Genomic DNA, 24,564 nt, shown 5'->3' with positions numbered 1-24,564 from the left:
GTTCGTCTACTTCAATTTTCCAATAGCCACTCTTCAAGTAGCTGCCAATAGCCACTCTTAAACCAGTCCGGCGAGACATCAATGCGCTGCAAATGATATAAATCTTTTTTTTCAATTTCTTCAATTTTTGATAGTCTGCAAATTACCGGAATGAGCCGTTCTTCTTATTAACAAGGCGCGCATGCGAAGGCCACACGCTTTGGGCACGTTGAACAACACCATCGTGAACCATCTCCTAAACTTGCATTTGGATCACTACTCGTTCTTCTGCGGAAACACGATGAGGGCATTGTCGTATAGGGCGAGTGTCATCATAGGTGATGATGCGGTAGTTTGTGATGGCCATTAGGCGAACCTACGAGGATGAAACGAAGCACGGCTTGAATTCCAGCAGCAGTTGCTCAAAGGTCTGTCGTTTCCCCTGGCAGTTGCTGTTGGTGTTTTCAAAGGAAGGTTCTTCAGTGCCCACAGGGGCGTGAGCAAAAAGAAATTGGAACTTCTACAACATGCTCGACAGAAGCGATAGCAAGTCCTGTGAAAAGGTGCCGGTGATAATTAGTAAAACTAGTGCCAAGGATCACAGACCGGCCACTACGAAGCGTCAGTAAGAGCGAGTGGCGCAGATTTCTTGCCTCAGCGGTAGTGAATGGTTAGCTTCTGCGACTGCTTCGCCGCCGTGCAAGTCGTCACAGGTGATCTAAAACAAAACATTGCTCCATGACGGCAACGTGACGCTGCCTGTAGAAACGCAAAGTGCGACACTGCGATGGCAGGACCTGTAGAGTTCGGCGGCTTTGCCGGCCAAGAAGATAACGATGCGTTGGCGGAACTCGATAACTAAACCGCCCTCCCGCAGAGTTTTTGCCGAGAAAGAGATCGTGGGAACAATCACACATAACGATGCAACTTACGATGAACGAAGATGCGGGTTTAAAGGGTTTAAGGTGCCAAAGTAACGCAGGCTATAAGGGATGCCGTAGTGAAGGGCGCCGGAAATTTCGACCACCTGGCGTTCTTTAACGTGCACTGACATGGCACTGTACACGGACCTCTAGAATTTCGCCTTCATCGAAATTCGGCCGCCGCGGTCGGGATCGAACCCGCGTCTTTCGGGTCAGCAGCCGAGCGCCATAACCACTGGGCCACCGCGGCGGGTAACGAAGATGCGTTAATCTTAAAGCGAGCCGTGCAGGTGCCATTTGTGATAACGTAATGACGACCGGCGATACAAAGATACACCAGTGACCAAGGGGTGAACACTTTTTTCAGAAGAGTCGCCGTTTTTCCAGTCTAAATTGAATAGTACCTCTACTGTACTCATACGCACTCACGATGTGACCATCAAGAAAAAACTGGGATGTCCAAAGAAACGCGGTTGTCGGAATCGCATGAGAATCCGTCAGTTCTCGGTTGGAACGAAGCGGTGGCAACAAGAGGCCTAAAGCGCAGCGACTTCCAGTTACCTCGACCCCGAAGCTCGGTGGTCTCAGCTTTCCCCGCAAAGCCTGGGGCGATCGCTCTTGTGCCGCACTCAAGAAGGAAGCTGGGGTCGAGGGAGAGCGTCTTGGGCAAGATGACGCCGACTCATGCGGCGTACGGGATGGAATCCGCTTTTCTGCAAGGAAGTCTTCTATGCCGCTGGATTGTTAGCAAAACCGGCGTCTCGGCGAATCTGCGCGAAAACCCTGCAGGCCGAGGCGTCGATAAGAACGACTGCAGTAAAGATGGCTGGGTTCTCTTCTGTGAAAGCAGAGGCGCCGACTGCCAGGTGTGCACCAGACGTCGGCTTGCATAGGGGTGCTTAAATATTGTCGAATTACTGCACAGTTTGCACCGAGGGCGGCGGGACATAAGGCAGTGAGTCAATTGAAGGCAGCAAAGCGGGAGCCGCATGAATCGCAACTTTGCCATAAGTTGGACGTTGGTAGTCCCTCGGCAGAGTTGGTGTGTCGATGGCAGGAAAAGAATCCTGGGACGCCTCCTGCACCATATCGCGAACCAGAGCTGAAATCGAGCCTAGCGCAGGCTGCGAAGGTCCGCAAAAGATGGTGAAGCTCTTCATGCACGACAGTGCGAATCAGTTCCAGCAAATCATAAGAATAGTTCCCTACGTACGGCACCGAACGATGCGGTGACTGCAGCAGTAGGCAGTGGTCGGATTATGTGGCGCAACGCTGCCGCAGGACCTTTTCCATATCACTCCCTGCTCCGCCTAACTAGCTCATTACGTGTTCGCTAATTGCTAATATTGCTGCTTTTTGTTCTAGCAAATATACTCTCGCTTGAAGAGGAATCGTAGTTACGCCGTAAAGATTGGCGAAATTTTTTATCCAGCTATTAAAGTTTAAAACGGAAGAACCCAACAACATTAAACCGCCTGCTATTGTCAGCATATGTTTCGCCACTACTGCTCGTGCTCAATATTATAACTTCACAGTGGCCAGTATGGAACTTTTCCTCACAGCTGGCTCTTCAAACACAAAAGACGATGTCTACTAATTTTCCATGAATCTATGTACCTAAAGGCATACTCTGGAATTGCAGAAACTGCACATGAACGCATCCAGGACCTTATTATTAGAGGAATATTTCGCGATGGGGGGTCCAATCCAATACTGTCTACTGGCACCATATATGGGGGGTTTAACGGATGCGGTATCCGCCAGCATCTTTTTGACAAAACCGCTCCAGATACGCACACCGGCCCGCGGTGGTGGCTCAGTGGCTAGGGCGCTCGTCTACTGATCCAGAGTTCCCGGGTTCGAACCCGATCACGGCGGCTACGTTTCTATGAAGGAAGAACGCTAAGGCGCCCGTGTGCTGTGCGATGTCAGTGCACGTTAAATATCCCCAGTTGGTCTAAATTATTCTGGACCCCTCCACAACGGCACCTCTTTCTTCCTTTCTTGTTTCACTCCCTGCTTTATCCCTTTTCTTACGGCGCGGTTCAGGTGTCCAACGATCTATGAGACAGATACTGCGCCATTTCCTTTCCCCAAAAACCAATTATTATTATTATACGCGCACCGATAAGTGCGAAGCCTTCATGCTTAGTTTCGCGAGACTGAATGGCACTTTTTTTCGCTCAAAGTTTTCCTCAAACGACCTCTGGTATTTCTGATCTCAGAGAGCAATGTCCTTAACTTCTTTTTTGCACAGAGCTCTTTCATTCTTCGCGAATAGCTGCTTATTCTAGCCAGGCTGCTCTGGAGTTCCAACATTGCAGCCCTGTGTGATTTACACGCTATGAGCAAGTAGTCCTACCAGGAATGCGATAAGGAATGCTGCCGCACTATTGCCTTTGTGTAAGAAGCTTTCTTTGGCAACTGGTGTGTTCGCCGTCTACGTGGAACGCTTTTTATGGAATTTCGATTCAATTTTCTGCTGCAACCACCGACGCTTTTAGTGCATTCCGGTTCTTTTTCAGAGCGAGTAAGAGCTTCTTGCGACAACACGTTAAGGCTGTCAAAAAGTTTCTTCATTTTAGGACCGCAAGCTACGTCCACATTATCCAAATTTTAAAGATAGCCTACAAATAATTTCGGATGTGGTAGTTTGTGTATATTCTCTATGCTTCTTCGATAGTCGGGGCGAAAAGAAGAATATAGCATAGGCAGAAGATTCTGAGCACAGCTAGTTAAGACAATCATTAGCGAATCATGCCCCAATCACACCCGTTTTTTTTTTTTTGCAGTTGAAAACATACCTATTACAATATCATGCCGTCTTGTTATTAAGAAAAACGGCCTAAGTAAATTGGCTCTCTCTAGTGGGTCTAAATTTAGCATGACACAAAATAAATCGCACCTATACTGATGCTTAGATATAGCGGGAATGTTTTTCTATAGAGTCTTTCTGTTACGCCTAGATTCACTCACTAGTGGGTGCATCACATCTGGATGCAGAGATTATGTACTTAAGTCGGAAACGGAGAATAAGAAATGTAACCACACATATATAGATAGACGCCTGGAAAATTTCCGTAGTTCCGCCTCACGAAGAAATATGCCCTACCCTTGACACAGAAGCATGTTCGACTGACGCCCACACGTCGTGTTGAAGGAACACCTTGTGTAACTTTTCGTAAAACGACTCTCATAAATTAGCAGCTTTCTGTGTGGCTAATATGAAATGCATTTGGAGCATGCGCACTCTATACGAATTACGCGGCCAGCACATATGGAAATGTCGACACGCATGACGGCTATGTTAGACGTCATTCATATTAGGTAAATATCATGCAGAAAGCATACAAATACGATTCTAAAGTCACACAAAATAGATATGAAAAGCATATGAGTTTGCATTATTATGCACTTAAAATGAGTATATATTCGCATAAATCCGTATGCCCCTTTTTACGGAACGTTTCTATTGAGCAGAAAGCCATCTAAAGAATACTCTGAAGAAGTAACAGGTCCGTACCTATCCAAAAAAAAAAAAAAACCTGTTGGCTACCGCGTCGTCAAGAGTTGTTGATTGCGTCAAGTTCACTTCAAGAAAGGCATAGCATATTTTACTCTGCTCATTGATGGTGGTCGGCGTACTGGAGTATTGGCAAGGCCCTGAGGATTCATAGCGCACAGAATACACAGGACACAACACAAGCGCTCACTTCCACTGAATGGTCTTTACTTGGCGCTGACAGCCTTATAAAGGTCAGGTATTGCGCACGTACAAACAACTAACAATGATTATCTTGTCAAGGTCATGATGTGTCAAGGAAAGAAGAAAACCAAAACAAAAAACATTAAAAAAGTAAAACATAAAAAACAACAAAAACCTACCAAACAGTGCACAAGTTTCACACTTTCGCCCTCTGCCTTGCACCTAAGAAAGCTAAGTCTTTCATTGATAAAAACACCGAAGGATCACTGATACAATTTCTCAGTCCCTCTTTTTCCAACCCTGCCGCTTCAATTGTTTCCCTCGTTTTTTGATTGCTATTTTTTCCTAATACTGAACACTCCTTGAAGTTAGGCGTGCACTTGTGACTACGGCAGTGACGAGCCAGATTACCTGGTCCCTGATCTCTAACACTTCTGTGGTGCTCGCTGAGTCGCTTGTTCAGGCACCGACCGGCCTGTCTGCCCGATATACAACTTGCCACATGAAAGTGGCAACCTGTATATAACGTTATCGGCACAAGTTACAAATGGGTTCTGATGCCTTACAGAGCAAGAATTCTTATCCTGCTTGTCAGAACATGTGTTCTTACACATGCGGGACAGTTTTTCTGGGGCTGACATGCAAATTTTTACACTAATTTTCTCTCCAATCGTTTTTGAGGCCGTGGGAAATCCTGTGAATATAAGGTATTAATTCAATTTTGCGGGTACCTTCTTTTTTATCTGTCAACGTTGTGTTTTTCTTTTGTCTGCGCATGCTTTCTGCTACTGCTACTACAAGGTACCTCGGGAAACCCGCTTCCTGAAGGCGATGAACCTGATTATTGAAACTTCTTGTCATTAGGCAGGTGCACGACTTATTGCCTGCATTGGACAGGCATGTTTTTACTACTCCTCTCTAGACTAACTTCGTATGTGCGGAGGTAAACGGTAAGAGAGCCTTATTCCCTCTAGGCTCATACATCCAGCAACCCGACTCACAGAAACTAAATTTAAATCAAGGAAACGGATCATTCCTTCAACAGGAAGCTCGTGAGTAATGGCCAGTGGCTCAAGACACTTCGCGAAGGTAGATATAGTGCTTTCTCCTACCTGAAGAAGGCTTCCATTGCTCTTCTGAAGAACAACCAAGTAATCATCTACAAACAGGAACGTTTTTGTCACCACTTTACTATCTAGATTACTCTGTATCCTCCTATCTGCGCTCGCAAGAAACAAGTCACTAAGGGCAGGCGCTATGCACGAACCTATACACACTCCTTTTTTTTGCAGATATACTTCCTAATTCTAGTTAACAAAGGTTGACGAGAGGTACAGGCACACTAAATTCAAAAAACCATCAACTGAAATACCAGCTTCATTTTGAAACGATACGGCGCCATATTTATGAATGCAGTCTTCAATGCATTTTAAAGCTGCTGATGAGGCAAAGAGTAGGAAAGGTCATTTATATCTATTGAAAGAAATCCTACATCTGCACCCTGAAGCCCTCTCAGGTAGTCAACAACTTGTTCTGAGCTTCTGATCATAAATGGGTCGTCAGGTTTCAACAGCTTCAGCTTAGTCTGCAAAAACAGGCCTACTTCCTTCTGCCAAGAGTCACATTCGGAGACGATGACCCTAAAAGGCGCCTCTGGCTTGTGGGTCTTGACTGAGAAAAACATTTGAAGTGCATATTTTCCTGAATTCGTGATTGCGAGCAAAATCCTGGACAGATCCAGCTGCTTACACAATTTCTTCGCTTGTGCAACTGCCTTTTGCACTAAGAAAGGTTGGTGCCGATCAAACACTGAATTAACAGCATCATGTGCTCTCTTACGATACAAATCTATCGGAAGCACTGCAAAGCCTCCCTCCTTATCTGACTGTAGTATACACAAGCCATTGTCCTTCAAGTACCTAACTGTCTTCCTCACCGGAACACAACGTGCTGGACGGCTTCCAATTGTTTAGAAGATGCAGGCCTTCTACGTTGCACCATTCCTTCTCTGCGGACGGGGCACGACTTGAGACTTGTTTGACGAAGGATAAGAGTTCAGGCGCTGATTTCTTCGGTGGCACCGCATACTTCGGTCCCAGCTGAACATTCCGCTGCACAACGTCCGGAAGCCTTACGTTGCCGAAAACGTGGACACTTGAACCTTGACCAGGTTTCCTATCCCTCTTCAATAAGCGAAGCCTCCACAAGCTGGATTGCCATAGGTTATCTGCGGTGCTGTCTATCAGGCTGCAGTATGCTTTCCATTTTCGTCGCTTGGACGCTGGCGGTGAACGTTGACGGAAAACTTGAGCATGCAGGGCATCCTCGTAAAGGCGACCTTGTCTTTGCCACTCCGAACGATGAATTTGCAGACCCGGTTCGCATGATTGATGGAAGGTGGAAGAGCCCCAAACAGTGCCTGAACATCCTCAGGTATTACTTTGACGCGGATGCAGTAGGCGAACGTGCGAACTCGGGAAACACTGATGGCAATTAACGTCACAAGGAATGCAGGTTGAAACATATAAGAGGGAACAGGGGGACAGGTGCCCGTTGAACTAGAAATATAACTTAGAAAGGTCAGTGTTCGGGCTAGTGGGTAAACAGCATGAGGATTCATGGCGCACAGCATACACAGGACACAACACATGCGCTTACTTCCACTGAATGGTCTTTATTTGGCGCTGACAGCCTTATAAAGGTGAGGTATTGCGCACGTACAAACAACTAACAATGATTATCTTGTCAAGGTCATGATGTGTCAAGGAAAGAAGAAAACCAAAACAATACAAACATTAAAATATAAAAGATATAAAAAATAAAAAACAACAAAAACCTACCAAACAGTGCACAAGTTTCAAACTTTCGCAATCTGCCTTGCCCCTAAGAAAGCTAAGTCTTTGATTGATAAAAACACCGAAGGATCAATGATACGCCAGTTTTAGTTTGTTTGCAATGTTTGCGTGTCGCCACGTTCAGCTGCTTATCTTGATCGCGGAGTGCAGTGCCCGCACCATCCGTTGCTGTTTTCGCTGCTTGCTGGCGGCTCTCTTCGTGCCTAAGCGACGCGTGCAATCCCCTGGCTACACTTTTCATCTTTATATGTCGCTACGTAAGGCTACAGGTAAAGACACAAGTAATCATTTCTATCTCTTGACTCATGCGGCTCTATTGTCCAACCAAGGAGGTAGCACTACTCCCGCCCATCAGTTACAAGCGCAGGAGAGATATCAGATGATGTAGACAACAACTTAGGGCACGCAAAGCGAGAGACTACCAATCAGAACACGAAGCCGCCGAATAGGCTGCGGTGATGACCGCATTATCCATGACATCGAGAACCGATGCGCCACTATGCTGGCTTGAATCCTGCTCGCTGTATTGATATCAGTTTTCATCTGGACATCATTCGGATTAGCGAACGCATGCTAGCGAGATTTTTTCTTAGAGAGGAGCTAAAATAATTGTATTTTTAAAAAGGAGCATATATTTAGACAACCTCCTTTCACCTTCTATTCAATGTCGCCAGTGCTCAAACCGCAGCACTCACATCTGGTTGAAGCAAAAGAATCATCCCATACTGGCACACTAGCTCCGAGGCCCTCCGTAATATGCAGCAGTATTTTTTTCTTTCCCAGAGGTAGCTACACTCCCAAATATTTACCTCCTGTTAAAAATAAATACCTAGATCCTTACTTCCTTTATCTGTTATTCCTAAAGCAGCAGATGCTGCTACCTTGGCGATGGAATATTCTTGTGGTTCCTTTTGTAGCGATACGGTAGCATTTCGAGCCTTCAGCGTGGCGACGCCACCACCCCGTGGCTGCGTCGGCACGCTGTCACGTGGTTGGTCACGTGGAACGCAGCAGATGCCGGCGGAGCGGCGCCGTGGCTGGTCACGTGGTTCGTCACGTGGTTGATCACTTGACCAACCACGTGGCTGGTCACGTGGTGCGCCCCGCAGCTGCTGCTGCCGGCGGCACGGCGCGCAGGCGAAACCGAGCTGCAACAGCTGTGCGCATGCGCCGTGTCAAGTGGTACGAAGATGAAGAAGGAACGCCCAGTGAAACGGAGCGGCGAAAGACTGACTTTCATATCAACTGAGCAAGTTCCACTCGGCCAGCTGCAGCTATTGCGTCAGTCCAGGTTTAACCAAAGCTAAACCACCGTCAATTTTTTGAAAGTGACCGCGGCTTTAATCCGACTATCCAAGCAAGCGGACATATCGTGCTGAGGTTAGAACAAGAATCTCCCGTTATTCTGATTTCTAGCCGTTCTTAAGTAGCACCCGCTTACTCTATGATTCGCTCTGTTCTTTCTTCTGTATGCGTTTTCCGATTATCGCACTCTCTCTTATTTCGCATCAAGCTACATGCTTGGCGAGCATTGTGTAGCAACTGATCGTTCGAAAGCCCGTGCATGCAATGTTATTCCAGCGTTGAACTATATGATATAATACCACTCCTTGTGGTAGTTTAATTGCATAGGCTATAGATCTGCCGATATAATATTGCATAACTAAGAAAGAAGCGAAGATCTTCGCTCAACTGTGCCCAAGTAAAGAAATGCATGTCATGTAACAAAAATGAAAATTGGTTTTTGGAGAAAGGAAATGGCGCAGTATCTGTCTCACATATCTCGGCGGACACCTGAACCGCGCCGTAAGGAAAGGGATAAAGGAGCGACTAAGAGAAGAAAGGAAGACAGAGGTGCCGTAGTGGAGGGCTCCGGAATAATTTCGGCCACCTGAGGATCTTTAACGTGCACTGACACCACAAAGCAAATGGGTGCCTCCGCGTTTCGCCTCCATCGAAAGGCAGCCGCCGCGGTCAGGTTCGAACCCAGGTACTCCGGATCCGTAAACATGTCATGTTTTGAAAACTGCTTTTTGCCTTCTCTCGTCTATGTAAATATTATAGCGCTATTTGCTGCACGGGTGGTGCTGTATTACCTTTCGAGCCAAATGTCACGATTGTTCAGGCCGCCCACTTTGCTTTTCTTCTGTCGGAAATCATGATTTTTGGCGCAAATGCAGAGGACGCGCAAAATTGCTAAAAATCAATATCATGATGAGTGAAACGTGAAAGCTGTCCTACCTCATATCCTATGTCACCTGGGAAAAACTGAGTGAGAGTTGAACGACTGCCGTTAACCTCTTAATTTACAAAATGCACGTAAAAAATTTTACATCCACAGGCCTTAGCTTTCAACGTTACACATGCGTGCGTTGAGGATTCTACGAAACTGAACAGCCAGAAATGTGGCCGCCTCTAGGTTCTCACTATTAGCGTGCATGCCAGCTGCTCTGTCTACGAATTTTAAAACTGATCTGTGTGCTTGTAATTGGTGTATGTAAGCCCGGTGGCATAAGCTGCGTCCATAAATATCTTACAGGAATTTCCCGTCGTATGCTTAAAAAAAAGGCATAATTTTGAACAAAATTTACTTTCATTGCTAAAAAACAGCTGTCTTCTATTCTCTTTTTAAAAATGTCCTAGTTTAACGCCACCCAGTTACATTAACGTGACCAGTTGTCTTTGCTTGCGCGCCCGTTGTTTTATCATCCCTTATAATGACGAACTCTCGTTTTGTTATTGTGTTCACCATCGTGTGGATTGTTCTGAATGACCCCAGCAGCGCCATCTGATTTCCAACATTCCAAAGTGCATCATTTGCTGCCCCAGTTGAAATTAAATGCGAAAGTTAACAGAACGATTGTGGTCACACCAAAAACAGAAAGCGGAGAGAACGGCATGAAAGAAATCTAGAAAAGTGCAAAAGTAGCTACCGTTCACTGGGCACTTTCTCGGCAGCTAATGTGGTCAGACTCATGAAATTGCAAAGTCCAAATTGTCTGCGTTACAATAGAAGCTATGCTGATGTCGGAAAAAAGGCGCACATTCAGTACCCTCTTCTCTCCCCTCCCTCGTTAAGATGATAGTATTTGTCCCCGTGTGTGGAGCAGTGGAACAATTATGACAGAAAACTGGGCTAGATTAATTTTTCTGCTCTCTGTTTTTTAGCGCTTTTTTTGTTCAGCAACGGAACAAGCCCTAGCATTATAGTCGTAGCAGCGAGTAAAAATAGCCTTTCCTTGCATTGCATTACAAAAAGGCCAGGATCTGGCCCAGTTCTTCTCTTACTTCCGGAAGTATTTCTTTCTACGTCTGACGCAGATGTCCCTTCTGTGATTCTGCGCGTTGCAATTCCGTTCTGGGTTTGACAGGCAAGCGCAAAACACCACGAGGAATATTGAAATGGTAATTAAGCGGTACAACGCGTGACACGCCTTTGTCTCGCTTTGGTAACAGCGACAGCCGCCTGCAATGTACTGCTGAACGCTTTCGTAGCCTCCTTTCATTATATTAATAAACATGGGTGGACGTCAAACGTAATGAAACCATAAATGCGGACGGCATTCCTTTCCGTACTAGCTTTAAAGCACGTCTGCAAATTAAGTCATCAAGCTGTTGTCCGCACACTTAATTCCGAGAAAATTATGAACGGCTGCTTGTTTTCAGAAGGAACGGCGTGAATTGTAGTTTTATTGTTTATGGCGTCAGCTCTCATTCAACTCGTCCTAGGCATACATGTCTGCACTCGAACTGTATTTCAATAACGTCACGTCAAAGTATAGAAAATAACGTCCCGTGGCATATGCCTCTATGCTGTAGAAACAATATAAAGGAGAAAAAAAATAATGAGAAAACATTCAACTTTCTGAAGAGAAAGACAATCAGTGCCACCCGATTCTCTATTGATCATCAATCCTGCTCACAAATAAATAACACTGACCACTGAACGAAAACTACGGCGCTTTATGGGGGTTTTAAATTTCGAACCAACATTTTACGCTGCAAAAGTGCGCCGTAGCAGATGGTTTAAAGCCATTGGGCGGCGACGTTCTTTACCATAAAAAGGCAATTCCAATATATTGGCATTTTAGCGTTTTGCCTTGTGGAAATGGAAAGCCGTTATCTTGACCTAATGAGTTGACTCATGGTCAGACCCGAACGCCGTACAGTCAGTGAGCGTGCAGGCCTTATGTACGTACATTGTCATAGGGTGCTTAAGACTCCGCAAACCCAGCTGCGCCTTTGCGGGGGCAAACCCAATTTCGAACACTCAGCCTGCAAAGGTGTTTCGCCCTCAAGTGAAGATTCAAATCTCGTACGCTCTAACCAGCGTCGAGTTCAACACTGCTCTGAGCGATCGCTTCCAACGAAGCGATTCAGAGTATCACTGCGGTTCTGGGCAAGTCTGGTTTTTCCGCTTTCCTACTGTCCGCCTGTCCTATATAAATTAATGTAAATGGTGGTACAACGTGCCGTGCGCGGAGGATAAACACTTGATAAACACTTTAAAATTGGACTCAGGGCAATAATAAAGACCAGCTGTCATTTCGGTCGCGCTTCAAAGGTATTTAGAGCACTAAAGACACGGTCTACTCCCTCACCATTGGCAAGATAGCGAATAATATGTACTGTACAACAGCTCTCCCTACGTTGTTCTTTCGCTCGAATGTGTCCCCAGCAGCGTAATGATTGGCACGTCGGTCTAGTATATCCGCGTGGTGCTAGCGGGTCCCGGCAAGGAAGAAACGATAAGAAGGCTGCGTGGTACTGTATTGGGTGACAACTCTGTTGCTTTCTGGCTGCGCTCATGCAGGTGCTCGCTTTTTGTAGAGCCACTGCTGACGTCACTTGGCGCGCCACTTGTCACGCCGGTAACGCTGCGGCGGCACGCATCACTTCCTACACCGCAATTTGGAGAGTCACGATGGCTGATATCGATCAGGCGGCTTCCTGACTCGTTGAGGGTACCGCCCCGTAGGGCTGTTTCAGCTGACCACAGGTGCAGGGCTAGTTGCGGAGACAGCAGTTGATGGCGGCGGACAATCTGAAAGTTCTGGATAACAGAGGTCAGGCTCCTCCCCCACCGCAAATGGGGACGTTGTCGTCGCAGCTGAGGCTCGCAGCAAATGGTCCTTGTGTCGCCTCCACGTGCAGGATCCCTTGGGTGTCTGCACCTTGACCTCTTACGATATACTGGCCCGCTGCGCTGCGAGATAGCTGGGTTGAGCCATCTTCGTCCGCTCCTGAAATTGCTCGCCAAAACCTGTTGATCCACTTGAAACATAGTATGATCACCACTTCGGAGCGTCGTTTGTTGCAGCTTGCTTGCGATGACTGCACGCGACAGGGAGGGCTCTAAAGCGTCCAAACGAGTGCGCAGCTGCAGGCCCAGGAAAAAAATAAGACGGTGTCTCAAGTCTCGTCACATGCAGTGCGTTCCGATATGGCATCAAGAATTTCGATGTTTCTTCAAGGCTTCCTGTTGCCGGGCATTTGCGTAAGGCGCTTTTTACCGTCTGCACAAACATTTCAGCCAGTTCATTGATGCTCGGGTTATAAGCCGAAGTGAAAACTTGCCGAGCGGCGTGCTCTTTCATGAACGCTTTGAGCTATGATGATGCGAACTGTGTGCCGTTATCACTGAGAACTGTCTCCGGCGCACCGTATCGAGTGAACAAATCGCGTTATCTTGCTATGGTTGCTTGTGTGGACGCACATGTCATGACGTACACCTGTGGCCATTTTGAATGCGCCTCTACAGCCACTGGCAGCATTTGATTACTGAATGGGCCCGCAAAGTCAATATGAACACGTGACCATGGACGCGTAGGCCACGACCACGGATGCAATGACGCTTTTTGTGGCATGTTGCGCTGCTGCAGGCATGGCATGCAGTGCCTCACTTGAGTTTCGAGATCTTTGTCCACGGATGGCCACCATACGTAGCTTCAGGCGAGTTTCTTGCTTCGTACGATACCTGGATGTCCCTGGTGTAGCTCCTCCAAAACTGGATGTTTTAGCTTTGATGGCACGACCACTCACATTTCATGCATCAGACATCTTCGTGGACAGTCAGTTCACTGCGTCTGTCAAAATAGGGTTTCAGCAATTTATCAATATGCGAAGGCCACCCTTTCTTGCTGAATTTCAAGACTAGGCTGAGAACAGGATCACGAGCTGTGTGGCGCACGACCTCTTTGCTTTTCACTTGAAGAGATCCTAAGCGATGCGCATAAAATGTCACTCGTGTTGTCCTCAACGTCCGTGGTTCCTAACGGGAGCTGCGAAAAACAATCCGCGTCCACGTTGTCGGCTGATTTTCGGTACACAAGATTATACTTGTAAGCTGAAAGTGTTACAGTCCACTGTTGTCTTGTGGCAGCTATCGCTGGGACACCGCTCTCCGGGCCAAGAATTCTTTGTAGCGGCTAATGATCAGTGATTAACGTAAATTGCCGACCATAAATAAAGAAATGAAATTTGTTGATGCCAAAAATAAGGGCAAGTGCCTCATTTTCAATCTGGCTATAATTCTCTTCTGCCATCGATATAGTTCTGGAAGCGTAAGCAATTGGTCTTACCATGTTGTCTTTCATAACGTGGGATAACACGGCGCATAGACCGTACGCAGACGCATCGCACAACTACAGTGGTAGTGCCGGGTCGTAGTGCGCAAGCACTTCGGCTGATGACACCGCTGCTTCGATGGCTTGAATTGAGTCCTCTCATTTTCGGTCCCAGGACCAGGAGACGTCCTTCTGTAACAATCTGTAGAAGGGTTTTGCAAACGTTGCCAGTTGCGGCGTAAATTTGCCATTGTAGTTGATGAGACCAAGTAGGGACCGCAGCTCTGCCACATTTGTAGGTGCCGGGGCTTTCAGAAGAGGTTCAACTTTTTCGTTGGTTGGTTTGGCGCCATTCTTGCTAATAACATGCCCAAGATACTGAAGGCTTTTGTTGAAAAACTCGCATTGTTGGCTCTTGACTCGGACACCTTTTCGCGCCAGTGGTTGAAACACAGCTTCAAGATTTCTTAGGTGCTCTTCGGCAGTTGATCCTTTCACAAGAATGTCGTCTAGATAACATATTACTCCTGGCAGTCCCTTCATTATGTTATCCTTAATACGCTGAAATAACGGAGGGACTGAGGAGACTCCGAAGTATAGCCTGATTACAGCAAACAGCCCTTTATGTGTATTCTACGTGAGAAGTTTTTACAGTCCTCCGACATGTCCACTTGTTGGTAGGCTCTGTTTAGATCCAGGTTCGAAAAGTACCGCCTTCCGGCAAGTGCAGATAGCATGTCATCAAGCCTAGGCAGAGGGTACTGCTCTGTGTCTAAAACAGGGTTCAGAGTCGTCTTGTAATCACCGCGCACACGTATTGTCTCGTTCTTTTTAACAACCGGCACGATGGGTGTGGAAAACTCGCTAGGAGAAACTTATGCAATGACGCCCGTCTCCTCCAGCTTTCACAGCTCATCCTCCGCTGCTTCATCCACTGAACGTTGCGCGAAAGGCATGTTTCTAGCTGTGAGAGACTTTGTACTTTATTCTTTAAGAAATAAGGAAGCTTGCTCACCTGCTATTTTGCCAAGGGTGTCGTCAAAAACGGTTCTATATTAGTCTAGGAGTACTTTCAGTCGCGTTCTGTATCTGTCTTGGTTTGCGTCAAGGTGCGAGTTGTTGCATAGATTGTGCAAACTGCAGATTTCGTCCCAGTACAAGCTCTAAGTTTCGAGCGCCTCGCGTCCTAGAAGTGCTGGTCCGCCGTAGTCTACGACGCACAACGGAAGGTCATCGACTTTATCCTTGTTCATACCTTACGGCTGCTCTGAAGATGCTGCAGGACTGGAAAACTTCTCCTGTGTATGTTTTCAGTCGTAGTTCCGGTGAGTGGAGTTTTAAAGGCGGTCTAAGTGTCTTCAACTGTTGCCTTAATATTACAGACATCGAAGCGCCTGTCTCTAACTCCATACGCAAGGGTACACCTTGAATTTCGACGTCGACGGTAATGGGACGCCGGGTTTTCGGAGACAGCATCTGGACGTTTCGCGTGTCGTCACTTTCAGGACTGCGTATCAACTTCCTTCAACTCGTTGTCTTCTGCTTGGGACCACGGCACGCACGTTGAACGTGGTCTTTTTAACCGCAGTTCGTGCACCTATCTGCGATATGCGGATGGGCGCGGGAAAAATGCTTGTCAGAGCCGCAGCGATAACACTCGAACGATGGTAGAACGTTCTTGCGGGCCAGTTGGGTCATTGCAGAAAAAAGGTTAGTACTGCGCGAATTAGACACGACACATGTTTGTTCCTGCTCTCCTGTCGTGTCTAATTCGCGCAGTACTAACCTTTTTTCTGCATCGAACGAATGCTTTCTTTTGGCTGAGCCTTCAGCGCTCATTTTGTGAAAGTCAGCGACAGCTTCTCTAGTGTGCGCTTCCTGAACATTTTTCTTAGCTTCGATCAAAGCAAGTGTGCGCTCAACGGCTTTTTGGAATGTCGGCGTTTTGTCTTCTGCAAATAAGTATCGCTGAATTTCGGTGTGGAGTAAACCACATACAAATCAGTCACGAAGCGATTCGTCCAAAAAGGTGCCGAATTCACAGGTCTGAGCGAGTTTTCTGAGCTTGGCTACGTACTGTGCGATCCTCTCATGTTGCAACTGACATCTTCTGTGAAATCTTGCTCGCTGTCCGGTCACATACACTCTCGGTGTGAAGCGATTGCGAAGCAATTCAGTTAGTTCCTCGAACATCTTTTCAGAAGGGTTATTTGATGCAGTCAAAGATTTCAAGAGGCTGTATGACTTCGGTCCAATGACGCTTAACAAAGCATGCACCTTGAGGTCTTGCTGAACTTTGTTCACCGCGAAAAAAGAAATTTGGTGTTCTTCGTAAGATAGCCAATCACTCAGAGTTTCATCGAAGGCTTCTACTTGATCAATCTGACTAGAGGCTCCCATCTCTGACGTTATGTCGCCATTGGTGCGGTTGAATCCAGCCTTGCTCTTCAGACTGCTGCCTCGCTACTTCGTTTGCCCAGTTTCAGCGCTTCTTTCCTGCGTCTTGCCTTGCTTCCTCGTCGCCAGTTGTGCTACTCGTGGGTCCCGGCAAAGAAGAAGCGATAAGAACGCTGCGTAGTACTTTACTGGGCGACAGCTCGGATGCTTTCTGGCTGCGCTCATGCAGGTGCTCGCTTTTTGTAGAGCCACTGCTGACGTCACTTGGCGCGTCACTTATCACGCCGGTAGCACTGCGGCGGGACGCATCAATCCGCGTGCCTTGAAGTTCAATTAGAAGGTAGTAATAGTGTTCCTAGCGAACTTCAAATAATTCCGTTATGGTTCATTGAAGTACAGTCTGGAGTTTACCCAAAACTGCGATGTGCGCGCGTATCGGCTCCTGAAGGAACGTGTATCATAAATATTGTTGTTTTTGTTAGCGATGTCTTTCTTCCGCCAGTAAACCTCCAGAGTCCTTGTCGAAAGTGACTGCATGTGCGCAATGCGTGACTGGCAAAAGTAAGGGTGTGGAGTAAACGTTTTTTTATTTCCTCCTCTGGCAGGAGAATTAAGTTAGTGCGATTTCATTCGAAGTATACATTATTTTATAATCTCGAAGCCAGCCAGCATGATGCGTTCAATTTAACGGATCTGGCATTCTCTTGGCTGCATCTTATATCGGAGTAAAGTAATGGAGACTTGGAAGCAGCCGTAGCGAAACTGCGGGCCCTTTTTCTTCAACAGCCTGCCGACATCCGCGCCTAGCTTCCCTGCATTCCTTTGGAATGTTTGTCCTTCCATCCAACACCCCTGTTTCGGATCCATCTCTTTTATGTCGTATACTTCGAGAAGCAGCTGCAAGCCAAGTAACCGAGTTTGTTTCAGCTTCCCCATGGGCGGCACTATCACCACAGTCAGACCACAGGCGAGCGGCGTACGTTGCCTTAGCTGCCAAAGCACCGAACAATACTCGTACAAACGGCTCGTAACGGGCAAAACTACCTCCAACGATGTAGTGGCTAAAAGACACCGAAGCTAAAGCGATGGCTAAAGGCGTAAAAATCCTTCCGTGCTTTCTCTTCTAGGTTTGTTCTGACTTTCCAGCACGAAAAAGGTCCGACAGCAGAAGAGTGTGTCGCGGGAAGTCAGAAGTAAAACCGCATGCGACAAAAGATAGAAAGAAAAGATAAGAAGAATCGGCCTCCGAGACGCCGATAGTGCCTGCCCCGCGCCTGCAGGAGCTCCGTAAGATTGGCTTGTAATCGATTTGCTCAGCTCCCTTGCGAGCTTGCAAGACGACTTTAGTGCGGTTTCCGGATCCTTGGCACATTCGCCACTACAACTGTGAAGGCGCCTAGCTGATTTTTATCTGGCGTTTACGAAGTTATGCTTTTTTTTACCGTACTCTACATAGTAAGCGACCGGGTGAAAAGGATGTACTCCTTGTATTCCGGTCACAATTTGTTGTTCGTTCTCGTTTGGTTCGGCATTGGGGTGAACTAGTCTTGGCAGACGAGCGGTAAAACAAAAGGAGTGCACGGTTTCATTGCACAGAGTGGGGTGTTCGTGATATCTTTATCTGCATAAAGCTATTATTGCAGACGAAGCCCCATGGTTATCTTCTTTAAATGAAAACGGGAAAAAAAGCATATCGGCTGCAAAAAAAAAAACAGGAAATGAAGCACTGCGTTAGACATTCAAGGTATTAATATTTACATTGCAAGGCAACGTTTCATTGCTGAGTGTAGCACAATTGAACGCAGAACTATTACCGATAAGCAAGCAGCTGCGCGATGACTTGAACGCTGTAACTGACAGTATGCCTTTCCCGACCCCTGTCCCCCATCGCCTGTCTCTCATTATCCAAGAACTGGAGATAGGCGAGAGAGGGAATGAAGGGGAAAGGCACACAGCCAGTTACAATGTATAAAAAAACGAGTGGCTGCTTGTTTAATGAAAAAAAAAGGCATTTAATTGTGCTTCACTGTGAAACGGAACGCACGCAAACTCAGTTTGATTCTCTTGTATCTCAAAAGCAGTTATTAAGTTCTTTGCTAATCTCACTCTTGTTCTAGAATTTCAATGCCTGAATTGCATGTAATCAATGCGTTAGATCCGACTTCAGATCATTAAACGCAATGTATGTTCATTCCTGTGTCATCACGTAGTACATTTCGCGCATGCATTTCGTCTTACTGGACTATTCTGCAGGACACTAACCTGAGAGACCGGTATATATTTTTGACTGTAAAAAAATTGCACAAACACATGTCTGAAAAATACAATTTTGCGCTGCCTAATTTACAAAAAGTATGAAATAAAGTAACATTTAGATTACCGAACCCAGTACTCGATTGTGGCTGTAAACTGGTGACAAGTGTGCACAGAGCAACTTCTTCCTGGAATTTCTAAATGATCAGCAGTATGGCATTGAAGACAAAAGTCATCAGAACACATCTCGGAAGCCCGCTGCTTCTCCGTTCTCTGAATCGAAAGCAACAGGCAGAACTTCAAGTTTTGAATAAAAAAGGTTTTAGTCCGCTTTAATTTAGCACAATTGACGCTACTGCATATCGTCTGGGATGTGTTTGTATTGTACCTAAGAGTGATGAAGGTCATTTCACTGCCAAATTATAATCTGCTGTGCGCTGAACTTAATGCTTGCTCTCACACGGGAACCACGAGATGCCGACAGAACGGCCTCATACAAGCACACACTCCTTATAAGCAAAGATGAGAAGCCTCCTGCGAGAGAGAAGAATTCTTTAATTAAAATTATTTAGTAGCATATATTTAATCGAGACAATAAATAGAAATGCATTGTCGGAAATGCAATCCCCAAGTAGGATGCACCACGTGTAACCAGCAAATCTAGTTCACGATTTCTCAAGCCGCGCACCACGCAGCATTTTGGTGGGATGTCGAATTGTGAGTATAATACGCATTTTTAGGTAAAGCCGATCAGATAGACAACTTATTTGAGACTCCATTCAAATTGCGGCCTCATATTCAACTGAGGGACAGTCTAGCTTATTGACAAGAAGTGCCTTTGATTGTAGAAAGACCTGTAACGTAAAACACTTCGCGCCCAGAGCTAAAAAACTGCCCAAGAAAGTGCATTGAATCTGTTTGAAGGCTCTTAGGAGCGACCACTGATATTCTGAAACTTGATACACTGTGAAAAGCGGTCTAACGTTTATGAGAATCAATTTTTTTTTCACGGCAGGTTGTTTTGTCGCGCTATATGAGCGCCACTGTCGCTGCACAGAGAGCTCAGGCTCGGAAAGCGCTTTCGGAGTGCCTAACGTGGCTTGAAAGCCAGCGAATGTGGCAAGTATTTCGCTTCCAAGAAACATTGTAAAATATTTATATTCAGAATCGCGGGTGCGAGTGATAGCTTAGTTAGATTTTATGTAGCAAAAAAATTTGCGAAAAAAATATAGGCACGTCGAACAAATTAGGCAGAACCAGAACACATGCTCTCTTTTTCTTTTAACACTGATTCATCGATAATATGCCACTTATTCTCTCTTCTATAAAGACAGCAGCAAGACGGGGTTTTTGACGGAACAAAAGCAAAGGAACAAGTGTCGAGGGGGGAGGGGGAGCCTCAGTTTGCTTAGTCAACGTTTCGAAAAAGTACTTGAATTCCGAGTATTCTCGCAACTTCATTCACTACGGAGCCTGTCATAAAGAAATAAACTACCGGGATTATTTTTCACATTGCTGACGATGATCTACGTTATTTGCTTGTATAAAACACACAACAAAACTTACTCTATTCACAGCAGATTTTCTATAATGTTTTTGGTTTCGTTAGTTCGGTTTAACGTCCCGAAGCGACTCAGGTTAAGAGTGTCGCCGTAAAGAAGGACTCCGTAATTTCTTCCACTTGTGCACTAGAACTAGCATCATGTGCACTAGCATCACAAAGTGCACGGGTTTCTAGCATTTCGCCTCTACCAGAATGCGACTGCCGCGGCCGGCATCGAACCCGCGTCTTCCTAATCAGCAGCCGAACACTATAACCGCCGAGCCGGTGAGCTGGCCAGCAGAGGCCTCCCAATCTATTGACGCTCGAGAGAAGGAGTTTCAGATCCAACTACAATCCCGAGACAGAGAAATTGCCAGCCTTAAAAACGAGTTGACTGACATTAAACGCCTGTTACAAGCGCATCAGGTACAGAATGCCACTGCGGCTAGAATGCCACCCACCGCGTCCCAGGATTCGACCAATAATGCGATGGAAACAGACGCTATTTGCCACACTCCCTCCAACGCGTCCCAGTCTTCAGCCCATAACGCGACGGACACAGACGCCAGAATAGCAACTAAAAGACCGCCTCCTACAAAAGAAGGCGAGGAATCCAAAAGAAAGGCCGAGGCTTCGGAAGCCGACACCCCGCAGCCGTCGAAAGCGCCTACCAAACTCAGGGCAGACATCAATACTCTGTCAGAGAGAACTAGCGCTATATCAACAGAACAAGCAACCTTCCAAGGCCTCGTTACTACCAAATTTGCAGAGATAGATATTCGCTTTGCAACACTAGAGGGACAGGTATCCCAAATAGCCACCTGCATGCAGCAAATAATGGATAGGCTTACAACTATCGAGGCCCGGATACCCCCCACCTTGGATCTGTCCGCGACGCCACAACCATCTATAACCCAACATGGCACCACGCCAAAAATTTGAAATTTGGCAATGGAACTGCAGAGGCTTCCGCCGCAAGCGGGCCCACTTGCAGTTCCACATCCAACAAGCACCGTCTGTTCCAACCCCAGACGTGATTGCATTGCAAGAAGCTAGCGGCAGGGCTACACTGCCAGGCTATAAAGCATATCTGCCACCTCATTATGATACTAGTAACGCAGCCGGCTCCTTCACAGCCACTCTGGTGCATAGAAATATCACCGCAATTCAACATTTTATAAATGATTCGGAAGAAGATTACACCCTACTTGAAATAGTACCAAGGCAAAAAGGAGGCTCAAATCTCTTCATCCTTAATGTATACAACCCTCCCAGAAACAAAGGCAATGGACTCCCACACTTGTTGATAAACACAGTAAAGCTGGCTGCTAGGGCTGAACTATTAATTGTGGGAGACTTCAACGCTCAACACCCAGCATGGGGATATACCAAAGCAACTCCGAAAGGGAACCTGCTCTGGCAAATCATACAGTCACTAGGGCTCACAACGCTAAACAACCCGAGTGACCACACACGCATTGGTAACAGTGTATGTGTAGACACATCTCCAGACTTATCCCTCTCTAAAAACGTCAAGGACGCAAAGTGGGTCAACACCGGGCAAAACCTTGGTAGTGATCACTTCATCCTTAGCATCACCTTCCCCACGACAAAACTTAAAAACAAAGCAAAAGAAATACGAACCACGGATTGGGACAAGTTCAGGCAACTTCGCGACAAAACAGCTCCAAAGGAGATCTCTAACCTTAGCGACTGGGTTATCTCCCTGAATGAGGATGTCAGCTCCACTAGCGTTGTGGTGCCAGTTGAGAAGGAGGAGCAGATTGCAGACTCAAAACTGTTACACCTGTGGCAGGCACAAAAAGGCCTCCAAAAACGCTGGAATCAGCAAAAACACAACAAGCGACTACGCAAAAAGATCGCTGAAATCGAGAGGCGAATCGAGGAACATACACTTACTCTCCAAACACAACAATGGAACCAAATATGTGAAAGCGTCAATGGACAGCTCGGAAATAAGAAGACATGGCATCTTCTAAGACACCTGCTCGATCCAGAACAAACACGTCCCGTGCAACAAAGTCAACTGTACAGACTCATACATAAATATGAGGGTACAACTGAAGACCTAATCAAAGAGCTAGCAGAACGTTATCTAAACACGGATGATAGTACCACACAACCAGACTACCGGGGGACTCCTAATCCAAATTTAGACGCAGACATCACAGACGCAGAGGTCTGGTACGCAATTGGAAAACTGCGGACAACATCTGCGGCAGGACCAGACAAAGTAACAAATAAGACTCTCAGGAACTTAGACGCAACGTCGATCGCGGCGGTTACAGACCTTATGAACAAATACTGGCATGCAGGCAACATACCACCAGAGTGGAAACACGCGAAAATCACTTTTATTCCTAAAGCGGGTAAGAAACTCAGCACTGAGAATCTACGCCCAATTTCATTAACATCATGCCTAGGCAAACTCATGGAGCATGTCATCCTCAATAGGCTCCAAAACTATGCGGAGGACATGAACCTCCTACCTGAAACAATGTTAGGATTCAGGGCCCAACTATCTACCCAGGACATTCTCTTGCAGCTTAACAAGGACATAATTGAAGCTGACGAGGGAACAGGAACGAAAGCAATATTGGGTTTAGACCTTGTTAAAGCTTTCGACAACGTCACCCACAAAGCCATCTTGACAAACTTGTCAGAAATCAACCCCGGAGAAAGGACGTACAACTACATCCGATCCTTCCTCACTAACAGAACAGCAGTGATAACGGTCGGAACAATAGAGTCTGCCCCAATCAAACTAGGAAGTAAAGGAACGCCACAGGGCTCCGTCCTGTCCCCTTTCCTTTTTAACCTCTCCCTCATCAAAATTCCCCCCAAACTGGCACAAATACCAGACCTACATCACACGTTCTATGCAGATGACATCACACTTTGGGTAACCAAAGGATGCGAAGGCTACATAGAAGACACACTCCAAGCAGCAGTGGACACCATCGAGGCATGCGCATGGGATTCCGGCCTCACTTTTTCTGAGCAAAAATCTGAACTCTTCGTGATCCGTCGTAAACAAAGAGGTAGGCGTACCACGACATCCCCCCCGCAAATAAACGTCTATGTTAATGGACGATCTGTCAAAGAGGTACAGACCATGAGAATACTGGGGTTGTATTTACAAACAAATGGAAAAATACTGACACACTCACTAAGCTAAAACGCACGGTAGAAGCGACGGCGCGATTACTCCGCCGCATAGCTAACCGCAGACAAGGGGTGAGGGAAAGAGATTTATGCCGCCTAGTGCAGGCCTTTGCACTGAGCAGGATACTCTATGCCACCCCTTATCTGAAATTTTCGAAAGCAGAAAAGGACAAATTGGATAGCATGATACGGCAGGCCTATAAGGCTGCGTTAGGACTCCCACTAAATGCCTCAACCGAAAGGCTTATGAGGTTAGGAATACATAACACCTACAATAAACTGAAAGAAGCCCATTTAATGGCTCAAACAGCGCGATTAGCCAATTCCAGAACTGGCAGGAGTATTCTTACCAGGCTCGGAATTAACTTTCAACCTACGAATAACGATGCTAAAGTAGACTTACCCCGCGCCTATAGGACGGCCCTACTAATCAAACCACTCCCCAAAAACATGCACCCCTTACACCATGAGGGTAGAAGACAAGCACGAGCCAAAGCCTTACATAAGAAATACAGACAGTGCGCTGCAACACTTTATGTAGATGCGGCAGAATACAAACATACCAATGCTTTTGCAGTTGTGGTTGTGAACGAGAATGGTGACCACATCGTCTCGGCGACAATCAAAACGAAATCCTCTGAAACGGCAGAAGAGGCGGCTATAGCCCTCGCCCTAGCACATACCCAAGGGAGCATCATCCTCAGCGATTCCAAAATGGGTATCAATAATTTCGCTAAAGGGCGAATTACAAGCACCTCCCTTAGAATCCTTAACGCAACCAAATTCTCACCAAATTATTCCGAATTGATATGGGTCCCAGCCCATTCGGGGAATCCGGGGAACGAGGCAGCCCACAATAAAGCCCGAGGTTTCGTCGACCGGGCAGTGGATGAGTCTGGCTCCCTGAATTTCACGAAGGACTCAATGATCACATATCATGATCTCACCAATCATTTTAAACTAGAGAGGAGAATTTTCCCCCCTCCAGACAAAAGACTTACTAAAGAACAAGAGGTTACGTGGCGTCGTCTACAGACGAGATCGATACGCACCCCATCGCTCCTCACGCACATTTATCCAGATCTTTACAACCCAAACTGCAAACACTGTGGCCAACGTGCTACCTACGATCACATCCTGTGGGACTGCAAAATAG

At 46.5% G+C, this 24,564-nt stretch overlaps 1 pseudogene; it reads right to left on the bottom strand.

Moving 5' to 3' along the window:
* Positions 1-1,816: 1,816 nt before the first annotated feature.
* Positions 1,817-15,868, bottom strand: LOC144101583 (uncharacterized; annotated as a pseudogene).
* Between the last annotated feature and the right edge of the window lie 8,696 nt (positions 15,869-24,564).

Source organism: Amblyomma americanum, chromosome 8 (genome assembly GCF_052857255.1).
Source record: "Amblyomma americanum isolate KBUSLIRL-KWMA chromosome 8, ASM5285725v1, whole genome shotgun sequence".
NCBI classification, from domain to species: Eukaryota; Metazoa; Arthropoda; class Arachnida; order Ixodida; family Ixodidae; genus Amblyomma; species Amblyomma americanum.
This window is presented reverse-complemented; position numbering and strand designations above follow the sequence as displayed.